Genomic DNA, 25,311 nt, shown 5'->3' with positions numbered 1-25,311 from the left:
TTGTTAGGGAACTGTAAAGGATTGCACCCGCAATCAGCAGATCATGGGTGTAATGCCACGGTCCTGCAGACTGTCTGTGTATGTCCGCCCATGCCTCCGATATAGGCAGGCAGTTACATTCTGACAGGAAGCTCAATGAACTACCTAGAGTGATCAACAGCGCTCTGGTAGTCCATTGAGAACTACAAGCCAACAGCTGCAAAGGCTGTTGGGACTTGTAGTTTTTGCATTCACAGAACACTGAATGCATGACCTGGCTGGGCGGATGTAGCCCAGCGTGGCCATTTTTTTTCTTTTTTATTAAGTTTGTAACAGCAAGCGTAGGGAGAAGATCCCCTGCTGGATGTCAAAACAGGGAATTTTTTTTTTTGGGGGGTGGGCGTGCATTTGTAATGTTTTATATGGTACACCCTGAATATGGGTGTAACATATAACATGTTGCAAAAGGTGGAGATGGATTAGAACCCATATCAGGTTTATAATATTTCTATCTGTGTCCCTGTTAAGGAAATTCACTCTATTTGTCCTATCGTTGGCACCAGAACAGGAATAGAGGGGAAATCTTCCAACGGGGACCCTATGTCATTGCCTACGACACTGCCATGTCTATACTTACCTACTGTGTGCAGTGGTTTTGCACGGAGCAGCCTGGATCCTCCTTTTTCTCGGATCCCCCGCAGACTCTCCTGACCTCTCCCTCCTGTCGGGTGCCCCCAAAGCAAGCAGCTTGCTACGACAACAGCTGGTTATGCCTGAGCAGTGACATCACCTACAGGCTCCTATAGCCCATCCATTGTCGCCACTCCTTTCCCTTGCAGCTGCTGCTGACTTACAAAGGGGAGCCGGATCATGTGCCTGGACTGGAGAGGCCTGAAAATAGCTAAGTATACAGAACTTGTTTACACAGGTTAGTGAGCATAGGTGTTAGGAGGGGGAGGAGGAATCCTGTAGACCAGTTAGGTTTATCCCAGATTCTTACATTAACCCTGCTCTTTCCATTTGTATAAGTCTCTTGACAGCTGTTATTACCCCGCTCTAGTCTCACGGTCCAGCTGTGATTTGCTTGTGTTTACATTGTCATCTAAGGACCTTTCCCAGTCTGGGTTCATACTTCTGGGATCCTGACGAGTTATCAGCCTGTTCTATTCCCACCGTCTAGTCTGTGAGTTATTTGTACTATTACACTTGGCTGTCTTTGCATGTAAAGCACAGGCAGCGGACCCTGCAAGCCAAGGGGCCACCTTCAAAACAGGAATCAAGCCAGCAATTGGGGGACCGTGCGATAAGGGAACATAGAAAAGCAAAAACTTCAGAGGAAGCAAAACAGTGTGAGCTCTACCTTCTACATCTTAAAGTGTATCTATGGTCAAAATGTAAAATCATATATTCATCTGTATTTCAATTATTTCTAGCCTATTCCTATTCCCATTGGCCTGTGCCAATTCTGATATTCCTCTCCTTCAAGTAAAAAACATTATTTCTTTGCTAGAAAACTACTTAGAATCCCCAAACATTAAATATTTAAAAGCAGAGGCCCTAGAGAAACAATGGTGAGTGTTGCATAATTTTATATCACATGGTATTTTCGTAGAGGGTTATCAAATGCAAATTGTTTAAAAAAAATACACTTTAATCACCTTCTGCCTGCCATATAGTACGATGGGCGCAAGGTGGTTCTCTCCATTCTCACCGCGCATGCGGAAAGAGCCGAAGATGTCGGCTCGGTCATGTGATCAGCTGTGTCCAATCACAGCTGATCACATGTAAACACAGAAATGCCGGTTATCGGCATTTCTCTCCTCTCGAGCTGTCACGCTGACAGCTCGAGAGAAGAGGAGAGCCGGTAATTGGCTTTCTGTGGAGGGGACATGTACACTGATCATCAGGGCACTGATGATCAGTGTGCCCTGATGATCAGTGTGGCCCCAGAAGGGCCACCTGTCAGTGTCCATCAGTGCCAGCAGTCAGTGCTCATCAGTGCCACATATCAGTGCACACTAGTGCACATCAATGCCACATATCAGTGCTCATCTGAGCTGCCTTTCAATGTCACCCATCAGTGCCAGTCAGTGCCACCTATCAATGCCAATTAGTGCCGCCTATCAGTGCACATCAGTGCCGCCTAACAGTGCACATCAGTGCCGCCTAACAGTGCACATCAGTGCCGCCTAACAGTGCACATCAGTGCCGCCTAACAGTGCACATCAGTGCCGCCTAACAGTGCACATCAGTGCCGCCTAACAGTGCACATCATTGCCGCCTAACAGTGCACATCAGTGCCGCCTAACAGTGCCATATATCAGTGTCAGGTATCAGTGCTGACTTTCAGTGCCCATCAGTGATGCCTGTCAATGCCCATCAGTGCAACCTACCAGTGCCTCCTCATCAGTGTCCATCAGTGCAGCCCATCACTGCAACCTCATTAGCGCACATCAGTGAAGGAGAAAAATCACTTATTTACAAAATTGTATAACAAAAACTAAGAAAAAAGTTTTTTTTTCAAAATTTTCAGTGGTTTTTGGTTTAAGAAAAAATAAAAATCCCAGAGGTGATTAAATACCACCAAAAGAAAGCTCTATCTGTCTAAAAAAAAATTATAAAAATTTCATATGGGTACAGTGTTGCATGACCGCGCAATTGTCATTCAAAGTGTGACAGCGCTGAAAGCTCGAAATTGGCCTGGGCAGGAAGGGGGTATAAGTGCCCTGTAGGCTAGTGGTTAATGAATGTTAATGTACAAAAACACAATACCCAATATTTTGGCAAAATATAAAAGATGATGTTACACCAAGTAAATAGATACCAAACATGTCAAGCTTTAAAATTGCATACGGCCTTGAAATGGGGCTAAACTAGGGTACCTAAAATTCTCCACTGGCGATGCTTTAAAAGCCTTTACTGATTACTAGTTTAGAGTTACACAACAGGTCTGGCGCTAGAATTATTGCTCTCACTCTGACGTTCGCAGTGATACCTCAGGCGTGTAGTGCGATTTCCATTTACATATGCGTGCGGGACTGACGCATGTGTTCGTCTTTGCATGTGAGCACAGTGGGATGGGTCTAAGGTGCAGACTTGTTATATCCAGGTGTGGATCCTTTTATATACACCTGGAATTGACCCAATACTTTTTAGTGGACTTTCCAATGTTAGTGGGCTGGTTGGACTGATCTTGGCCACACTACATCTATGCTATTCATCTTGGCATACTACAATATTTACCCACAGCCAGGATTACTAGGACTGGATATGACGGTTACTATCCCGGAAAGTTAAAGCGGAGCTCCACCCAAAAGGGGAAGTTCCGCTATAAGCCTTTGTCCCCCGCTCCCCATTAAGGATTGACACCTTTGGGGAGCAGGGGGGGAGCGGGTACCCGAATTTGACAGGTACCTGCTCCCACTTCCGCTGCGATCGCCTAGGCGATCGCAAGCAGAAGTTGTCATCCCCCCTCCCTCCCCGTAGTCTTCTGGGACACGTGACAGGTCCCAGAAAACTATGGGACCATTCACAAAGAGCAGCACATGCACAGTGGGCATCCGGCTGTGAAGCCGCAAGCTGTCACAGCCAGGTGCCCACACTGAAGATACTGGCGCCTGGAATACAGGAATACGGGCTGTGGCGGGGGCAACGCAGGATCATGGGACAGGTGAGTGGCTGTTTTTTAAAAGTCAGCAGCTACAGCTTTTGTAGCTGCTAAATTATTTTTTTACAGAGTGGAACTCCGCTTTAAGCTGCCTGATCTGCAGATTAACTTCCTTTTTGGGGGCACGCTGCTGCCCTACACTTTTTTGTGTATCACCCTTTCCATCCAAGGATGTATGAGTACATCCTATGGACAGTAAGTGGTTAATATCAACGATGTTGAATTTTGTAATCTTAGTTTGTGAAGATCCCCCACACATTTCCTTCCTTAAATTCAGTGACAAAGATTCATTATGCCCTGTGAGAAGGCACTGCTGTGTCACACATTTCACAGAGCCGGCCTTCTGAGCTACAGAGGTGCTGGGAGGAGGAGTTTTGGGAGGAGGAGTTTTAGGAGGTGGAGTCAATACAGGAATCACAGCTTGCAGGCAGCAAGGCCCCTTGGAAACTGAAGTCCTTATAAATTGAAATTAAACAGCAGAGAAGATGTAAAGCATGCAGGGAATTCAGGAAGTGAAAAGAGACAACCAGCAGCCAGGCAGCACTCACAGCATGAAAGGAGATTTGTCAAGTAAACATATGTTGGATTGTCAAATATAACTATTGTTACTACAGTAGTAAAATTAAAGTATATATGGTGTCCACAGGACTTCTTTATCTGCTTCCCGTCCACCCTATAGCAAATATACTGCTACAAGGCGGCACGGGTGCACAAAATCACATATATATATACATGATTTGCATCTCTGGGTAGGGGGCGCGTGCGAATGTATGACAAAATTTGATTTGTTAAATTTTTTTACTGGACATGTTTAGTAGCAAAAAGTCAAAAACATAGTTTTTTCTCAAAATTGTTGGTCTTTTTTTATAGCTCAAAAAAAAAATTGCACAGATGATCGAATACGACCGTAAGAAAGCTCTATTCGTGTGGAAAAAAAGGATGTAGATTTAATTTGGGTGCAGTGTTGCATGACCGCACAATTGTCAGTTAAAGTAAAGCAGCGCAGTAATGCAAAAATGGCCTGGTCAGGAAGGGGGGTAAATCCTCAGGAGGGCAAGTGGTTAAAGAAGTCTCATTTCTTTTTTCTTTTTTTTTTTTATCTCCAGGATAAGGTACATATAGTACTTTGTCCCTTCTTCCTGCATACTGTGGAAGTCTAGCTTGGTTGGAGAAGACATCCCCTGATGGCCATACGACAACACAGCTAGCAAGGAGGTGGCTGCATTTACAGCGGGTATTTGTGTCAGGTTCCCAGCACTGTCCCAAGACAAGTACTGGAAAATGGGAGGGGAGGCTGACAAGACCCCCACCCCCCTTATATTCCTCTTACCAGCGCTTGTCTTAGAGAAGTGTTTGGAGCCTGAGACAAGCACCCACCATCAATGCAGCCACCTCATTACTAGCTGCGTTGTCAGACGTCTGTGGGAGGGGAGAGGGGATTCCTGTCCAACCATGTAGCTGGCCTTCCACAGCACATGGGAATTTGGGACAAAGTGCTTTTGTACTTTTGTCCAGGGATGGGGAGGAAGTATACTGTAACAAAAGAAAGAAATAAAAGAAAGAAGAAAGTGTTTACTATTTTATAACCTTACATGTTTTGACTATAAAATACATGGAAACCACATAACCAAGTCTTTTTCTGGAGGTTTGTTTAGATGTCATGGCAATGTTACAGCACATAGTTAAACTATAACTTTCCTAAAAATCAAATAAAAAAGCGCCCTAGCTGTCATGCGGAACACACACACAAACACAACTAAATGACATTCAACAGCATTTCTGAGGACTATTCTAGTTTATAACCGTTACAAAAATGTACATTAAAAAAACAAAAAATGAACAGCTTTAATACTTCTATGGAAGCATAAAACTACCAAAACATATGTGAATATGTGTGGTTATTTTTACTGCTTTTATTGTAGGAAAATTTCCACCAAAAACTAGAAGTCTTTCTCTTAGGGCTGAGCTGGGCTTAGGACTACATGGGCCAGCCTATACTCCCCACGTGCAGCCCATGATCCTGTCGCAAATTCACCGCTTTTCCTTCCTTGGGCCACTTTTGGTCGGTCCTGACCACTGCAGATCGTGAACATTTCACAAGAGCTGCAGGTTTGGAGATGCTCGAAACCAGTCGTCTATCTGTTACAATATGGCCCTTGTCAAAGTCGCTCAAATCCTTACACTTGCCCAGTTTTGTTTTTGCTTTAACCACCTCCCGTTCGGCCGTTTATAAACAACGGCTGGACGGTGGCAGTGCAGGGTCGGGTGGCCGTTTATAAACTGCCTCCCCGCACCCTGCTTGTGCGCGCTCCCTGGGAGCGTGCAGCACCGCAATCCGGTGCCCGCTGTGTCCTCCAGACACAGTGGAACACCTATCGTTGGACGGGACCTCTGTACGAGGTCCCGATCATGTGATCACTGATTGGCCATCAGTGATCACATGCAGAGTAGTAAGCAAGATATCACTTGTGACATCATTGCTTACTACGTGTGAAATCTGTGAATGATCACAGAGGTCACATGGTACAAGGCTATTCACAACAGCCTTGTACCATGTGACAAGCTGTGACCAATCACAGCTCACTCAGTAGTTCTCAATGGCTGCAAGAATGCAGCTAGAGAGGAGAAATTATTGCTTTTACATCCTTTATGGGTGTAAAAGCAATCAGTGTATAAAAAAAAGAAAAAATCTTCATCACCCCCCACAAGACACTGTACTGCTAGGGTGACATTATGAAAAAAAAAAAAAAAAAAGAATAAAAAATAAATATTAAAAAATGTAAAAAAAAATGTTTAAAAATTATAATTTTGGTTATAAACTAAGTTGGGTTATTTTTTTTACTAAAAATATAACGGAATACATTTTGGCCAAGATTTATGATGAAATACTATTTGCTAAATATTATAAGAAAAGCACTTTTCAAAATTTGTTGACGTTTTAATTTACATTGCAAAAAAAATAAAAATCCCAGTAGTTACTAAATACCACCAAAATAAAGCTTTATCTGTCTCAAACAAATGCTAAAAAATTCATATGGGTACAGTGTTGCATGACCGCGCAAATGTCATTCAAAGTGTGATAGCGCTGAAAGCTGAAAATTGGCCTGGACAGGAAGGGGGTAAAAGTGTCCGGACTGGAAGCGGTTAAACACTTTCAGAGACAGCATTTACTTGCTGCAGAATATGTCTCACCCACCCTACAGGTGCAATTAGAACGAGATAATCAATGTCATTCACTTTGCCTGTCAGTGGTCATAATGTTATGGCTGATTTGGTGTATATGTACATGGGGCAGCCATATTTGCTCATGGGGGGGCTACTTCCCCACTTAATGGTATCACATAATGATTGTGTCTTAGGGATGGTTCATGCTAGACGCACAGGAAACCATTCAGTTTTACCTGTGTGGGTTACTATTTGTGCTGGATGGGCTTCTGTGGCGGTGCTTTATGTTTTTACAATACAAGGCACTGTTTAACCATTTATTTATTTTTTTACTTTATTGATATGTCACTTTGGGGGAGTTTTTCTAAAACCTGTGCACCCCGAATCTGGTGTATATGGTAGCCAATCAGCTTCTAACTTCACCTTGTTTAATTAAGGTTTGACAATGAAACCTAGAAACTGATTGGTTTCTATGCAGAGCTGCACCAGATTTTGCACCATGCAGTTTTAGTAAATAACCCCCTTTGTGTTCATTTTTATGCACAACAGCTCAGCTGGGGTGCACAGAAACACAAGGTGTGGTAGAGAGCAGCAGAGCGGTGTGGAACAATGCAGACATGTTGCAGGTTTCAGCACCGCAATGCATCTTCCGCTTGCGTTTTATCGTGAGCAAAACATCTAGAAAGCAAATGAGTTCTGTGTTCCTTTGTGGAGACCAGCGTTTGTAGAAAACCATTGATCTCTGAGCAAATTTGAATAAGCCCTCTGGATAGAAGTCCTTTAGTTTGCTCTGACTGACTTAAAGTGGTTCTAAAGTCTCAAGGTTTTTCTTTACCTTAAAGTGTTACTAAACCCACAACAGTACAATCAGTCTGTATATGCAGTAAAGCATGCTTGTTATACTCACTGTGGAACCTAAGGGGTTACTTCTCTATATTGTGAAAAAAGGCGGTTTGATCCTGACTTCTCTGATCGTCCCCTTCTTGCACTGTCTCCCTCTTATCTCCTGATAAGACATATCGTATGGAGACACTCCGCACATGCTCAGTTTACTGTATATTGCTAGAGGGGATTTTTTTTTTTTCTTGGGAGAGTGCAGGTGATCAGCACCGGGCCAATCAGCACTGTCCAGACAGAGGTCAAGGGTTCTACAACCTCCTAGACCAGATAGAAAACCTCCTACAAGCTTTAACCAGTGCTCTGCTTGACATTGATAGAAGTCACAAGACTGCTCTAACTGCTGATGAGAAAAGGTATTTAGCAGTTTATATTTACTAAAATAATTGCATTTCCATGTAGTGTGTACTGTGGGAGAACAGATATAGTGAATGTAGGGTCCTGGGTTTAGCAACACTTTAAATCGTCTATGAACTAACCGCTTCCCATCCGCCCTATATCAGAAGTACTGCTACAGGGTGGCATGGGTGCACAAAATCACATATATATGTGTGATTTTGCATTTGCGGGTTGGGAACGCACACAAGGTACGCAGTGATTGCCGAGCACCTCCGATGGAGTGGAGAACTGTTTGTAAACAAAACAGTTCTCTCCCCTGTCAGCTCCTGCACACTGCTTTGCATGGCTGTGCACAGCACAGCCATGCAAAGCAGTGTGCTTACAGTGAAGCACACAGACACAGTCCCTAGTAAAACAGCACATTGTTAACCATTTGATCACCCCACATGTTAACCCCTTCCTGCCCAGTGTCATTAGTACAGTGTCAGTGCTTTTTATTAGCACTGATCACTGTATTGGTGTCACTGAGGATGTCAGTGACACCAAGTCAGTTCCCTCCAAGTTTTAGAATGCCCGCTGCAGTCCCACTATAACTCGCTGATCACTGCCATTACTAGTAAAAAAAAAAAAAGAATTTTAAAAATCCCAGTATCTATACCGCCATTTGTAAACGCTATAACTTTCACGTAAACCAATTAATTTACCAGTATTGGGATTATTTTTAGCAAAGACATGTAGCAGATTACATTTTAGCCTAAAATTATGCAGAAATTTGATTTTTTTTACTGGATATGTTTAATAGCAAAAAGTCAAAAACATAGTTTCTCAAAATTGTTACAAATTTTTACAACGCAAAAAATAAAAAACGCACAGGCAATCAAATACCACCAAAAGAAAGCTCTAATCGTGGGGGGAAAAAAAGGACATAAATTTCATTTGGGTGCAGCGTTGCGTGACCGCGTAATTGTCAGTTAAAGTAACGCAGCACAGTAATGCAAAAAATGGCCTGGTCAGAAAGGGGTGGGGGGGTAAATCCTCTGGAGGGCAAGTGGTTAAGGTAAAAAAAACTTCTGCAACCAGTTTCCCCCTACAGCCCCACTAATACTTACCTAAGCCCCATCTAGATCCAGGGATGTGCATGAGAGCAGCAGCTCTTCCAGGTCACTCCCCTCATTGGCTTAGATACAGCATCAACATCATTTGAATGGGTTGCTTTTGCAGGCAATAGTGTCTGCTGTGGGGTTTAAAGTGAAACTAAAGTCTTGTCTTTTTTTCTTTTAAAATAACAAACATGTCTATACTGGTGGTGCTACTGGCCCCTCCCTCCTGTCAGGTGCCCCCACAGCAAGCAGCTTGCTCTGGGGGCACCCGAACAGGCACGCTCCTGAGCCATGGCTGTGTGTGTCCATACACACACAGAGCCAAGGCTCAGCCCTGCCCCCTCTCTCTCTCCTGATTAGCTCACTGGCTGTGATTGACAGCAGCGGGAGCCACTGGCTCAGCCAATCAGAAAGAGAGTCCTCGGAGAACTGAGGCTCTCATGGACATCGCTGGATCTCGAGGGGGCTCAGGTAAGTGTTAGTGGGGGCTGCTACACACAGAAGGTTTTTTTACCTTCATGCATAGAATGCAATACGGTAAAAATCCTTGAGCCTTTAGAACCAATTGAATTCCTGCGGCAGCATGTGTACACAACCCAGCCTTCTGCCTTTGCAGCCTAAAGTGTTAGTTCACAGAGGTTAGAACACTAGACCTCCTCCCCACCCCCGGTCCCTGCTGCACGTACCTCTAGAGTTGCTAGGCGGTCAGCACCCCTGCAGCGGCTACAGAGGTCCAGGGATCTGAAATCCCTGCTCTTCTCCCTCAGACCAGATGGATTCTGATTGATCAGTGCTTTCAATGTGATAGCATTGACCAATCAGAATTTCTCAAGTCCTTGCTCAGCAACCCCAGAGGTAAGTACAGCAGGGACAGTGTTTGGGTGATCTTTACTTTTTTTTCTGCAAAAGGTGAACTAACTATTTAAGGGGGAGCAATAAAAATGTGGCTCAACCACAAGTGTAATTGCCCTAAAAGACGAGAAGAGAAACACTGAGAACAGAGAGTCCTCACCAGTTCCGGTGGACTGGTGGCACCATACAGACTACTGTGACTGGAGACACAACCCACCATGGCAGCCCCATGGTCCAAAAAAATATAGTGGGTGATGTAACCCTATAAAGCACATCCTGCGTCTAGAGTTGCCCATGCAAACCCTTGCATAGCAGTGTCCAGCCATGCATTACAACGGGAGGCTGTACACTGTACCTGTGGCTCTCCTACACCGGCTCCATGCGTTCTGTGCACTCTATTGCGACTGTGTACATGAAGCCCAAATACACCAAACAGGGGGCTGGTGTGAACACAACCCCACACATATTTATCCTGTTTATAGATGACTTCTGTGTCAATCAGGATGGTAGTCAGAGCGACATTAAAGCGGAAGTAAACCCACGTATCCTTTACAGAAGAGTGAGCTGCCATCTTAGCCAATTTGCAGTTGCTGTGGGACTGCATGTGATCTGACATGACACCAGACCTGACAGTTCAGTTGAGAGCACAAGAAAATGTGACAGTTCTCATTCCTGACATGCTTTCAATGCAACTGTTTTGGGAAACCGTTACAAGATCATGCTTAGTTCCACTTTAAGGCCTCATTCACACCATGGTGCATAGATGTCAGTTTTTCAGCACACTGAAACCAACTGTTCTCTATGTGTCCTGTTCACACCACAACTCTAGTATCACATGCAGATTTTTTCTGCTCAGGAATCTACTACGTGTTTAAAACCCACTAATGACCCCTGTGAGTGTGGTGGGCGGTATGAGTTTCTCCTGAGGTTATTGGAGGCTCAGCATGATGGAGAGACAGAGACAGGACTGACAATGGTGACCTCATCACTGTTCTCCATGTACACTTCCCACACCTATGTCCCCATCACCGATCTCCATCTACACATCCAACATCTGTGTCCCATCACCGATATCCACCTACACATCCCACATCTGTGTCCCCATCACCGATCTCCATCTACACACCCACATCTGTGTCCCCATCACCGATCTCCATCTACACATCCCACATCTGTGTGCCCATCACCGATCTCCATCTACACATCCCACATCTGTGTCCCCATCACCGATCTCCATCTACACATCACATATCTGTGTCCCCATCACCGATCTCCATCTACACATCCAACATCTGTGTCCCATCACCGATATCCACCTACACATCCCACATCTGTGTCCCCATCACCGATCTCCATCTACACATCCCACATCTGTGTCCCCATCACCGATCTCCATCTACACATCCCACATCTGTGTGCCCATCACCGATCTCCATCTACACATCCCACATCTGTGTCCCCATCACCGATCTCCATCTACACATCCCACATCTGTGTCCCCATCACCGATCTCCATCTACACATCCCACATCTGTGTCCCCATCACCGATCTCCATCTACACATCCCACATCTGTGTCCCCATCACCGATCTCCATCTACACATCCCACATCTGTGTCCCCATCACCGATCTCCATCTACACATCCCACATCTGTGTCCCCATCACCGATCTCCATCTACACATCCCATATCTGTGTCCCCATCACCGATCTCCATCTACACATCCCACATCTGTGTCCCCATCACCGATCTCCATCTACACATCCCACATCTGTGTGCCCATCACCGATCTCCATCTACACATCCCACATCTGTGTCCCCATCACCGATCTCCATCTACACATCCCACATCTGTGTCCCCATCACCGATCTCCATCTACACATCCCACATCTGTGTCCCCATCACCGATCTCCATCTACACATCCCACATCTGTGTCCCCATCACCGATCTCCATCTACACATCCCACATCTGTGTCCCCATCACCGATCTCCATCTACACATCCCACATCTGTGTCCCCATCACCGATCTCCATCTACACATCCCACATCTGTGTCCCCATCACCGATCTCCATCTACACATCCCACATCTGTGTCCCCATCACCGATCTCCATCTACACATCCCACATCTGTGTCCCCATCACCGATCTCCATCTACACATCCCACATTTGTGTCCCCATCACCGATCTCCATCTACACATCCCACATCTGTGTCCCATCACTGATCTCCACCTACACATCCCACATCTGTGTCTCCATCACCGAGCTCCATCAACACATCCCACATCTGTGTCCCATCACTGATCTCCATCTACACATCCCACATCTGTGTCCCCATCACCGATCTCCATCTACACATCCCACATCTGTGTCCCCATCACCGATCTCCATCTACACATCCCACATCTGTGTCCCCATCACCGATCTCCATCTACACATCCCACATCTGTGTCCCATCACCGATCTCCATCTACACATCCCACATCTGTGTCCCATCACTGATCTCACATCTGTGTCCCCATCACCGATCTCCACCTACACATCTCACATCTGTGTCCCCATCACTGACCTCCATCTACACATATCACATCTGTGTCCCCATCACCGACCTCCATCTACACATATCACATCTGTGTCCCCATCACCGATCTACACATCTCACATCTGTGTCCCCATCACCGATCTCCATCTACACATATCACATCTGTGTCCCCATCACCGATCTCCATCTACACATCCCACATCTGTGTCCCCATCACCGACCTCCACCTACACATCCCACATCTGTATCCCCATCACCGACCTCCACCTACACATCCCACATCTGTGTCCCCATCACCGATCTCCACCTACACATCCCAAATCTGTGTCCCCATCACCGACCTCCGACTACACATCCCACATCTGTGTCCCCATCACCGACCTCCAACTACACATCCCACATCTGTGTCCCCATCACCGATCTCCATCTACACATCCCACATCTGTGTCCCCATCACCGATCTCCATCTACACATCTCACATCTGTGTCCCCATCACCGATCTCCACATCCCACATCTGTGTCCCCATCACCGATCTCCATCTACACATCTCACATCTGTGTCCCCATCACCGATCTCCATCTACACATCCCACATGTGTCCCCATCGCCGATCTCCATCTACACATCCCACATCTGTGTCCCCATCACCGATCTCCATCTACACATATCACATCTGTGTCCCCATCACCGATCTCCATCTACACATCCCACATCTGTGTCCCATCACCGATCTCCATCTACACATCCCACATCTGTGTCCCCATCACCGATCTTTACCTACACATCTCACATCTGTGTCCCCATCACTGACCTCCATCTACACATATCACATCTGTGTCCCCATCACCGACCTCCATCTACACATATCACATCTGTGTCCCCATCACCGATCTACACATCTCACATCTGTGTCCCCATCACGATCTCCATCTACACATCCCACATCTGTGTCCCCATCACCGATCTCCATCTACACATCCCACATCTGTGTCCCCATCACCGATCTCCATCTACACATCCCACATCTGTGTCCCCATCACCGATCTCCATCTACACATCCCACATCTGTGTCCCATCACCGATCTCCATCTACACATCCCACATCTGTGTCCCATCACTGATCTCACATCTGTGTCCCCATCACCGATCTCCACCTACACATCTCACATCTGTGTCCCCATCACTGACCTCCATCTACACATATCACATCTGTGTCCCCATCACCGACCTCCATCTACACATATCACATCTGTGTCCCCATCACCGATCTACACATCTCACATCTGTGTCCCCATCACCGATCTCCATCTACACATATCACATCTGTGTCCCCATCACCGATCTCCATCTACACATCCCACATCTGTGTCCCCATCACCGACCTCCACCTACACATCCCACATCTGTATCCCCATCACCGACCTCCACCTACACATCCCACATCTGTGTCCCCATCACCGATCTCCACCTACACATCCCAAATCTGTGTCCCCATCACCGACCTCCGACTACACATCCCACATCTGTGTCCCCATCACCGACCTCCAACTACACATCCCACATCTGTGTCCCCATCACCGATCTCCATCTACACATCCCACATCTGTGTCCCCATCACCGATCTCCATCTACACATCTCACATCTGTGTCCCCATCACCGATCTCCACATCCCACATCTGTGTCCCCATCACCGATCTCCATCTACACATCTCACATCTGTGTCCCCATCACCGATCTCCATCTACACATCCCACATGTGTCCCCATCGCCGATCTCCATCTACACATCCCACATCTGTGTCCCCATCACCGATCTCCATCTACACATATCACATCTGTGTCCCCATCACCGATCTCCATCTACACATCCCACATCTGTGTCCCATCACCGATCTCCATCTACACATCCCACATCTGTGTCCCCATCACCGATCTTTACCTACACATCTCACATCTGTGTCCCCATCACTGACCTCCATCTACACATATCACATCTGTGTCCCCATCACCGACCTCCATCTACACATATCACATCTGTGTCCCCATCACCGATCTACACATCTCACATCTGTGTCCCCATCACGATCTCCATCTACACATCCCACATCTGTGTCTTCATCACCGATCTCCACCTACACATCCCACATCTGTGTCCCCATCACCGATCTCCATCTACACATCCCACATCTGTGTCCCCATCACCGACCTCCAACTACACATCCCACATCTGTGTTCCCATCACCGATCTCCATCTACACATCCCACATCTGTGTTCCCATCACCGATCTCCATCTACACATCCCACATCTGTGTCCCCATCACCGATCTCCATCTACACATCCCACATCTGTGTCCCCATCACCGATCTCCATCTATCTACACATCCCACATCTGTGTCCCATCACCGACCTCCAACTATACATCCCACATCTGTGTTCCCATCACCGACCTCCATCTACACATATCACATCTGTGTCCCCATCACCGATCTACACATCTCACATCTGTGTCCCCATCACCGATCTCCATCAACACATCCCACATCTGTGTCCCCATCACCGATCTCCACCTACACACAAGTGACCCAATCACTGATCTTCATTCAATGGGTCATCACACCAGATGACAGGAGGGGTGTGTGGGGTGTACAGATGACAGGTGGGGTGTGTGGGGTATACAGATGAAAGGTGGGGTGCACAGATGAGGTCACACACACAGAGGATGTCATCCCCCGGACAGACGGTGGACCCTCAATGTCAACAAATGTCATTTGGCACAGTCTGAGCGATCTCCTCCCACACTCACCGATGCAGCACGACACCCTCACACACGGCTGGTCACCATCACTATGCGGGATAAGCCCGGATCACCAGTGATAGGAGGACAGTGACCGATGCCGGGCTGATCTGATTACCCGAGTATACCCTGTCCATCCTCCCAGTACCCGATCCCCATCCCCGCACACAGAGCCCTCTTCATACCACAGACGTCCTCCGCCAGCCCCGGGCACAAACCGTTCTCCAACAGCTTTACCTCTCCCGAATCTGCCCACGTCCCAGTCTCGCGAGATGTCCAATCCTTCCCCGAGTCCAGTGCGGTGTGTGTACAGAGCCGGCTCCGCCCGCGTCACCGGTCCTGTGTCTGTTACTGCGCATGCGCGTCCTACCCACCACTTCTCGTGAAAATTGGGCTAACAAACCAATTTAAAGTGATAGTAAATTCTATCCTTATTCTCCACAATGAATCCAGTAATTACACATCCACTACTTACTGGCCCTGTATTCTACTTTTTTTAAATAATTTCTTGCTGTGCTTTTCTGCCTCTTTTTATAGGCCTCTGTGAGCTCCTGAGTCTGCTCTTTTCCCCCTCACTTCCTTTTGTTTGGCGCAGGGGCAGACTGACAACTCATGGGGCCCCCGGGCAACAGGGGATCATGGGGCCCCTGTGTCCTTGCCCAAACTCAAAAAAGCCTATGAAAAATGTACCAGGGGCATCTCATGGGGCCCCCTACTGACCCCGGGCCCTCGGGCAGTGCCTGAGTTTCCAAATGGTCAGTCCGCCCCTGGTTTGGAGCACACAATGCATTCTGGTTCTGGTCATGTGCACTGCTCTGTGTACACTTCAAATCCTATAGTCCATCTTGAGAGTAAATAAGCGGGGGTGGCTACACTCCTAGATACAAGCAAAAAAAAGAGAATTTGACTATTTGGAGGAGTCTGAGAGCCATAGAAGTGGCCTTTATGAGTTAAGGATTGAGGCTAGGTTCTCACTATGCGGGCTGGTTGTGGGTCTGGGAATCGCATCTTTTCCCTCAACCACCCGCAGCCAAATAGCATTGTTCTTAGGAAACACTCGGCTGCCATTCATTCTAAAAAAGACGCCCCCACACATCTTAGCCAGGACCGTAGAAAAAGATTGTGAGGTTTCCCTGCGGCCTCATTTTCAAAAAGGTGCGGGAAACGCAGGCACATTCAAATGAAAGGGCTGCCCTGTCCGAGCAAACACAGGCCACACGGCCCGCAGAACTGTGAACCAAGCCTAGGCCTCATGCACACTGGGAACTTTTACAGCTGCTGTTTGGAGCGCAAGTTTAGTGGCAGAAATAGAACCCTCTGCCAGTGCATTCTGGAATGGTGAATGAGTAGGGGTACTATGTACCCCATACTCATTCACATAGGTGGGGGGGCGGGATCTGGGGGCCTCCTTGTTAAAGGGGGCTTCCAGATTCTGATAAGCCCCCCCCCCCCACAGACCTCGACAACTACTGGCCAGTGTCCTCATGAACATAGGGACAAGATGCTTTGAGGGGGGAACCCCCTGCCCCAAAGCGCCCCCCCATGTTGAGGGCATGTAGCCTGGTATGACTCAAGAGTGGGGGGCTCTCTTTTCCCCCCCCTTTCCTGGCCTGCCAGGCTGCATGCTCGAATAAGGGTCTGGTATATACCATATTTTTCAATCCATAAGACGCACTTTTTTCCCCAAAAAAATGGGGGAAAATGTCTGTGCGTCTTATGGAGCCGCCGCTGTGTTAGAATACTGAGCCGGCCGCTTGGCTCCACTGTGCAGAAGAACCTGCTCCTCTGTCCTACCTGTTCCTCTGTCCAGTGGTGTCCTGCTTTCACTGGCCGTCTTCTTTCCCTGGCGCCGGCATCTTCAGTGTAGGTACCCGGCTGTGACAGCTTGCGGCTTCACAGCAGGGTGCCCACTGCGCATGCGCAAGAAGCACTGCACTTTACGAATGGCCCCATTGTCTTCTGGAACCTGTTACGTGTCCCACAAGACTACAGGGAGGGAGGGGGAGGACAACTTCCTGGAAGTGGGAGCGGGTACCTGTCAAATTCGTGTACCCGCCCCTCCCCCACTCCCCAAAGGTCTGCAGTCTCTGGTCATCTCCTGTACTATGTCCGCAGTCTCTGGTCATCTCCTGTACTATGTCCGCAGTCTCTGGTCATCTCCTGTACTATGTCCGCAGTCTCTGGTCATCTCCTGTACTATTTCCGCAGTTTCTGGTCATCTCTTGTACTATGTCCGCAGTCTCTGATCATCTCCTGTACTATGTCCGCCGTCTCTGATCATCTCCTGTACTATGTCCGCAGTCTCTGGTCATCTCCTGTACTATGTCCACAGTCTCTGGTCATCTCCTATAGTATGTCCACAGTCTCTGGTCAACTCCTGTACTATGTCTGCAGTCTCTGGTCATCTCCTGTACTACATATGTCCGCAGTCTCTGGTCATCTCCTGTACTATGTCCGCAGTCTCTGGTCATCTCCTGTAGTATGTCCGCAGTCTCTGGTCATCTCCTGTACTATGCCCACAGTCTCTGGTCATCTCCTGTAGTATGTCCGCAGTCTCTGGTCATCTCCTATAGTATGTCCGCTGTCTCTGGCCATCTCCTGTACTATGTCCGCAGTCTCTGGTCATCTCCTGTACTATGTCCACAGTCTCTGGTCATCTCCTGTACTATGTCCGCAGTTTCTGGTCATCTCCTGTACTATGTCCGCAGTCTCTGATCATCTCCTGTACTATATCTGCAGTCTCTGGTCATCTCCTGTACTATGTCCGCAGTCTCTGGTCATCTCCTGTAGTATGTCCGCAGTCTCTGGTCATCTCCTGTACTATGTCCGCAGTCTCTGGTCATCTCCTGTACTATGTCTGCAGTCTCTGGTCATCTCCTGTACTATGTCCGCAGTCTCTGGTCATCTCCTGTAGTATGTCCGCAGTCTCTGATCATCTCCTGTACTATGTCTGCAGTCTCTGGTCATCTTTTGCTCCTCTAAAATCTAAGTGCGTCTTATGGTCAGGTGCGTCTTATGGAGCGAAAAATATGGTATTTGGGGGGGGCCCACACTGTGTTTTTTTTTTATAAATTTTGGTATGAGATTCCCTTTAAAATCTTTGGGTCTGGTATGTATTGGGGGGACCCCTACGCCACTTTTTTCACTTTTTTTTATTGGGGTCTGGTATGTATTGGGGGGACCCCTACGCCACTTTTTTCACTTTTTTTTTTATTGCCGGCAATGTTATTTTCTTTTACATCTAGCATCAACAACATCCGTTGTTAAGGGCACGGCAGCCCTCTCCTTAATAATGGCGTCCTCGCTCCTACTGAACGTAGCTTACACACTAGGCTAAACACTGGCAGAAAACGCTAAAACATTCAAGTTTTTTGTCCAGCATTTCTAAAGCAATTTTTAGCTTTTCTAGTGTGCATGAAGCCTTATACTTGAATAGAATTTTTGACTAGAGTTTGCCTTCGTACACATCTGGGCATTCCAGGAACACACATTTCCACACACATTTCTGGAATGTGAAAAATCGCGCTTGTGGTGCCATTAATTGTTAATGACACCGCAAGGAAACGTGTTTTGCTACATACAAAAACAAACAAGTGCAGCAGTAAAAAAAAAATACGCAAACAGGAACGCAGCAAAAAGTCCCATGAGCTACTTTGTCCTGTTTGCCACATATAGGATAGCCCATTGAAATCAATGATCGGTCCTATGTATGTGGCATGGAAAACACACAAAAAAAGTGCAAAAAATGCGCATCTGAAATCACCAGACGTGAATGCGGCCTTGGGGGGGATTTACTAAAATTGGAGAGTGCAAAATTTGGTGCAGCTCTGTATAGAAACTAATCAGCTTCCAGGTTTTATTTTCAAAACGTAAGTGAACAACCTGAAGTTAGAAGCTGATTGGCTACCATGCACAGCTGCACCAGATTCTGCGTGATCCAGTTTTACCCTAGGCTCACACCTAAGCATCATCTGCAGCATTTTACATTTTGCAGAAACTCAGTACAGTCCATTTAACATGATTTCCTATGAGACATGTTCACACCTGTGCCTTTTCACCCGGTGTGTTTTTTGGAAAGCATCAGGGATTTTTTTTGAATGCAAAACGTTGCATTTTTGGTTCTATACACTTCAATGGGGACGCTGCAGAAAAGCATGTATTGCATTTTTTTATGCATTTTTTATGCTTTTTGCATTTAAAATCTGCCTAGCAACAGGAATAATTTAAAAAATAAAAAATAAAATGCAAAAACACATCAAAAACGTGGTAAAGACGCAAGTGCAAAAACGCAAAAGGCAATGCAGAAACGCCTCAAATGCAACCTGCATAGGTACGTGTGAACCTAGACTTAGTAAATCTTCCTCTGTCACTTTATACCCTGATTTTTTGTAAGCACTTTTAGCAGCTGATTTAGTCATTACTGAGTAGGTAGCGTCTTTCTCTTTTAATCCTTACCTATATTACAGTTTAAGCTGGTGCCATGATCACTGCCACAGGTGTCCTTTTTCAGGGTGGCTCCATTCTCATGCAGCATTCTATGGAGCCAGCCTTGAATGCAGGGACTAGTGTTGTGTCTCCCTACACTGTGTACAACAATGGAAGCACACAGCCCCATAGCCTAATATGGAAAGGCACTCCACTTCTCCTCCCTTCTTCTGCCTCTTTCTTCTTCAAGTTAACAGAATGACACCAGCACTGTCCACCGTCAACTCTTTCCTGTTAAGAGCAGAAGTTTAGGAAAGCATCACTGAAAGAGCAAGACCCAGCACTGAAAGCTGTAAATTGCCTTTCTCCAGAACATGAGGGTGCAAGTATGAACCCCACGGGCTTGTGTCTCTTTCATTGTAACTAGTTACCAATGTTTGAGAACAGGTAAAGGGGGCACTGAGAAGAAAAAATGTGGTGCACAAAGTGTGCTGTCAGACACATAGGGGGTGTGGCTGAAAGTAGGTGTGATCAGAAAGTGGGTGTGGCTTCATATCATATTGTAGTGTCTAAACCTTCCTCCTATACTTTGCTGGTTTAGGGAAAAAAAGGGCCTTGGACTACAGTAAAGAGAAAAATGGGATCAAATAAGTCTCTTCAATGAAGTCACCAGGATAAAATAAGCCCCATCATTGAATTTGGTGGGATAACATAAGCCCTATCATTGGCGTCAACAGGATACAATTAGACCCATATTTGGTGTACAGAGATAAAATAGGCTCCATCCATGGTGTCACTGGAATAAAATAAACCCATCACTGGTGTCGCTGGGATACAATGAGCCCCATCACTGGTGTCACTGGAATAAAAAAAGCCCTGGCACTGGTGTCACTGGGATAAATTTAGCCCATCATCATTATGGTCAATGGAATAAAATTAGCCCCATTTTTAGTGTCACCAGAATAAAATAGGCCCAATCATCGGTGTCAGCGGGATAAAACAAGGCAAACCATTGGGGTCAGTGGAAATAAAAATAAGTCCTATATCATTTGTGTCAGAGGAATACAAGATGTTGGTGTCAATGGGCTCACATTTCTGCAGCGTACATTCTGAATGGCAGCTCACTCCATACCTTTGTTGTGGACCACAATCAAATGGGCTGGTGTAATTCGGCCCTAAATTTTAGGAAGAGGTGAGTAGTGGTAGCTGACATATTAACCACTTGCCCTACAGAGGATTTACCCCCCTTCCTGACCAGGCCATTTTATGCGATGTGGTACTTTAACTGACAATTGTGCAGTTCTGCAACGCTGTACATAAATTAAATTTATGTAAATTGTTTCCCACAAATAGAGCTCTCTTTCAGTGGTATTTGATCACCTCTGCATTTTTTATTTTTTGTACTATAAACAAGACCGACAATTTTGAAAAAAAAAACGATATTTGTTACTTTTTGCTATAAAACATATCCACTAAAAAAATTTTAAAAATTAAATTTCTTCATAAATTTAGACCAAAATGTATTCTGCTGAAAAAAAATCCCAATACGTGCAAATGAATTGGTTTACGTGAAAGCTACAGTGTTTCGTAGAAACACAACTCGTCGTGTTTGGAGGAGAGAGAATGCTGAGTTGCATCCAAAGAACACCATACCTACTGTGAAGCATGGGGGTGGCAACATCATGCTTTGGGGCTGTTTCTCCGCAAAGGGACCAGGACGACTGATCCATGTACAGGACAGAATGAATGGGGCCATGTATTGTGAGATTTTGAGTGCAAACCTCCTTCCATCAGCAAGGGCATTGAAGATGAAACGTGGCTGGGTCTTCCAACATGACAATGATCCCAAACATACCACCCGGGCAATGAAGGAGTGGCTTCGTAAGAAGCATTTCAAGGTCCTGGAGTGGCCTAGCCAGTCTCCAGATCTCAACCCCATAGAAAACCTTTGGAGGGAGTTGAAAGTCCGTGTTGCCCAGCGACAGCCCCAAAACATCACTGCTCTAGAGGAGATCTGCATGGAGGAATGGGCCAACATACCAGCAACAGTGTGTGCCAACCTTGTGAAGACTTACAGGACACGTGTGACCTCTGTCATTGCCAACAAAGGATATATAACAAAGTATTGAGATGAACTTTTGATATTGATCAAATACTTATTTTCCACCATAATTTGGAAATAAATCCTTTCCAAATCAGCCAATGTGATTGTCTGGATTTTTTTACTCATTTTGTCTCTCATAGTTGAGGTCTACCTATGATGCCAGTTACAGGCCTCTCTCATCTTTTTAAGTGGGAGAACTTGCACAATTGGTGGCTGACTAAATACTTTTTTGCCCCACTGTAAGTTAAGGACCTTCGATTGTATGCCCCTTGAAGTTGTCCTCCCTCCCTGTAGTCTTCTGTGACAGGTCCCAGAAGACTACAGGACCATTCAGAAAGCATAGCACTACTTACACATGTGCAGTGGTCTTCATATAACTGGCATGGCAGTGATCAGGGACACTGACTGTTGACAGTATGAAAATAAAATATATATATATATATTTTTTTTTTAATTTTTAATTTTTTATTACTTTTTTTTATTTTTTTTAAGATTTTTTTTCATATTTCACTATGTTCAAAGTAGTACAATGTTACCATAGTAACATTGTACTACTTTGGGGAAGTGATCAGTATTTTTTTTTTTTTCACACAATTTGCTTATAGCAAAGAATTACTTTGCTATAAGCAAGCATTTACCTGAATGACATCGATTCATTCAGGGTTTTTTTTTGTTTTGTTTTGTGCTTAGCTGTGATTTGGCCACAGCTAATCACATGACATGTGCATGTGATTTGGCCACAGCTAATCACATGACATGTGCATTAGATTAGCTGTGACCATTCACAGCTAGGCAGTAGTATACAATGGATGGCATGAATGAAGCCATCCATTGTATACAACTGTCATGTGACCTGCTGTGATTGGTCACAGCAGGTCACATGGTACCGGCAACGGGGCTGATACTCAGATCTGTCATCGGCCGTGTCCGAGGTACACGGCCGGTGACAGATCGTGCCGCTGCTCGGCTCTGCAAGCGCGAAAAGTGCGCATGTGCGGGAGGACACCATTTGGCGTCCAACCCGGAAAGCCGATACATTTTTCCGGCCGCCTTTTGGCTATTGGCCGGGCGTGTATTGGTTAAGTACTGGTCCCCTGTTCCCTGTTAAGAATTGACACCTTTGGGGAGCAGGGAGGGAGTGAGTACCTGAAATTGACAGGTACCCACTTCCACTTCCGCTGCAATTGCCTAGGTAATTGGAAACAGAAGTTGTCCTCCCTCCCTCCCTGTAGTCTTCTGGGACACATGACAGGTCCCACAACACTACAGAACCATTCACAAAGTACAACACTACTTGTGCATGCGCAGTGAGCACCCGGCTGTGGAGCCACAAGCTGTCTCTGCCGGGTGCCCACGCTGAAGATATCAAGAACACAGGGCAGCCGGTGAAAGGGGTTGCGGAGAGGACACCGTGGGATAGAGGGACAGGTAAGTGGCTGTTTTTTAAAAGTCAGCAGCTACAGTTTTTGTAGCTGCTGACTTTTTTAAAATGTATTTTCACTGAAACGTTGCTTTATGGCTCATGTACACAGGGCTTTGGAAAACTCTTCTGAACAATGGGAACTGACTGCTGGAAAACGTAGGTTAAAAAACATCAGTTTAGCCGCGTTTGCATTCCGCGTTTATGCACGTTTAGAAGCATTTGCGTTTAGAAGCGTTTTTAAAGGATAACCTCAGGAGACCTTCCCAAATGCCCAGAATGCACTGAAAAATAGTAAATAATTAACTATTTCAGACATTTTGAGACAAATAGAGCAGAAGCAGAGAGAGCAGTATGTGTTGAGATGACCTGTCTTTTCTGGTTGTATTCACTATGGATCCTATCATTGGAATAATGCAGCACGTTCTACCATTTTTTCCTTCATGCAAAACCTGGAACTGACTGCGCTGGTGTACTGGGTCCATTTGAATACATGAAAAACGCTTTGCATGCATTTCTGATGATGAAAAAAGGCTCTGGACAGCATCTGGACATGGAACAGTCAAAAAACGGTTAACCACATTTACAAGCATTTATATTCTGACTCAGATTGTCCTTATCAGATAGCTTGAACTCACCAATACTGTGTTCATCCAGAAGTTGCTTTATTCTGTACAAGTGACAACAGGATACAGCAGAATGAATGGTTTCCAGTATTATGCGGTCAAAAGATGATACTTTCTGTAGCGTACTATGTAGAATACATGTGTCCCTATTACATGTGGTCTGTTAGCTGCCTCCATGACACAGGTGCTGAACTCAAGAAGAAGGGAGGAACTTCATATACAAAGGAATTGTGTCATAGATCTCAAGGAGGCAACATGAAAAACAAATGCATTACCAAATAATACCACTGGATGGCAGCATTACTAACTATAGAAATTTCCATAGGAAATGGTACAAAGAATAAACTATATGAATTCTCATTAACATTAACATAAATATTAACTGTGTAACAGCATAATTTACACGCATTTGGAATTTGAAACTCCGGTAAAATCTACACCTGAATGCAAGTTTGGTGCGTTATAAAAACCGACTGTAAACTCAACTGCCTGTAAACGACTGTAAACGACGATGTGTACATGGACACATAGGAAAACATTAGGGAGAGTTCAGGGGCTGCTGAAAAAAAAACAGCGAACAGCTCCTGAACATCAGTTTATCAGCTGCAGTGTATATGACCCCTTAAAGTTTAACTAAAGGCAACTCTTTTTTTTTTTTTAGTTATAGAGTGGAGAGGGATTAGAAACCCTGAAAGGTTTTTACTGCTGCTTATGTCCCCATTAAGGAGGCTCACCCTCTTTATTTGTCCTGTTTACAGGTATTACCAAGAGAAAGTAAAAGAAAAATTCTGGGTAAAAAGTAAAAGAGGGGAAATCTTCCAATGGGGATGCTAGGGGGATGCTAGTTCTGGTGACCTGGGGGTCCCCAAGAGATTCCCTTCATTTGCAGGGATTTCCTATCATTTCCTGTTTGGCTGTGGGGCAGGAAGTGAAGGGAAATCTCCAAAATGGTGAAAAAAATAAACTGACAGGGGTCATAACCCTCCCTTGCTCTTTTCAAAATGAAAAAAAAAATGTTGCCTATAGTTCTACTTTAAGTAGTATTAAACCCAAAACCAAAAATCTAATATATTGCAGCTTAGCAATCTTTAGATGTAGTGGCTGCATTAGTTTTCTTTTTTAGGCCTTTTCCCACTGTTTTCACCTGCTGATCTGGCCAATAACACACCTCCTGTATTACAATGCCCCTACTCTGGATGAAAGAGCACAGGGGACACCTTTGGACAGCAGCATTGTCAGTCTGGGGGGAGGGGAGTGTTGTACTAGCATATTTAAATACACTATCAAATTGAAGCTAAACTCCAGCTCACACTTTATATTCAGTTGCAACAAACAGTTTTTTTTTTAAATATTTGGCTCCCATTGACTTCAAGGGGGATCAGATTCAACACCTGA

At 45.6% G+C, this 25,311-nt stretch overlaps 1 protein-coding gene across 4 annotated transcripts in view; it reads right to left on the bottom strand.

The window, feature by feature from the left end:
- SCAMP5 (secretory carrier membrane protein 5) overlaps positions 1 to 23,950 on the bottom strand; it is a 53,178-nt gene extending 29,228 nt beyond the window's left edge. The window contains exon 1 of one of the 4 annotated variants that reach the window (XM_089652369.1): positions 23,929 to 23,950. The gene's annotated coding sequence lies outside the window, so the exon portion shown is untranslated. Of the gene's footprint in view, positions 1 to 15,350; positions 15,446 to 15,526; positions 15,697 to 23,928 lie in introns of those variants that run through there. The other 3 variants (XM_089652367.1, XM_089652366.1, XM_089652368.1) reach the window with 3 other exon arrangements.
- Between the last annotated feature and the right edge of the window lie 1,361 nt (positions 23,951 to 25,311).

This window comes from Staurois parvus, unplaced genomic scaffold, assembly GCF_062004578.1.
Source record: "Staurois parvus isolate SC_StPar_1 unplaced genomic scaffold, SC_StPar_1.0 ptg000682l, whole genome shotgun sequence".
NCBI lineage: Eukaryota > Metazoa > Chordata > Amphibia > Anura > Ranidae > Staurois > Staurois parvus.
This window is presented reverse-complemented; position numbering and strand designations above follow the sequence as displayed.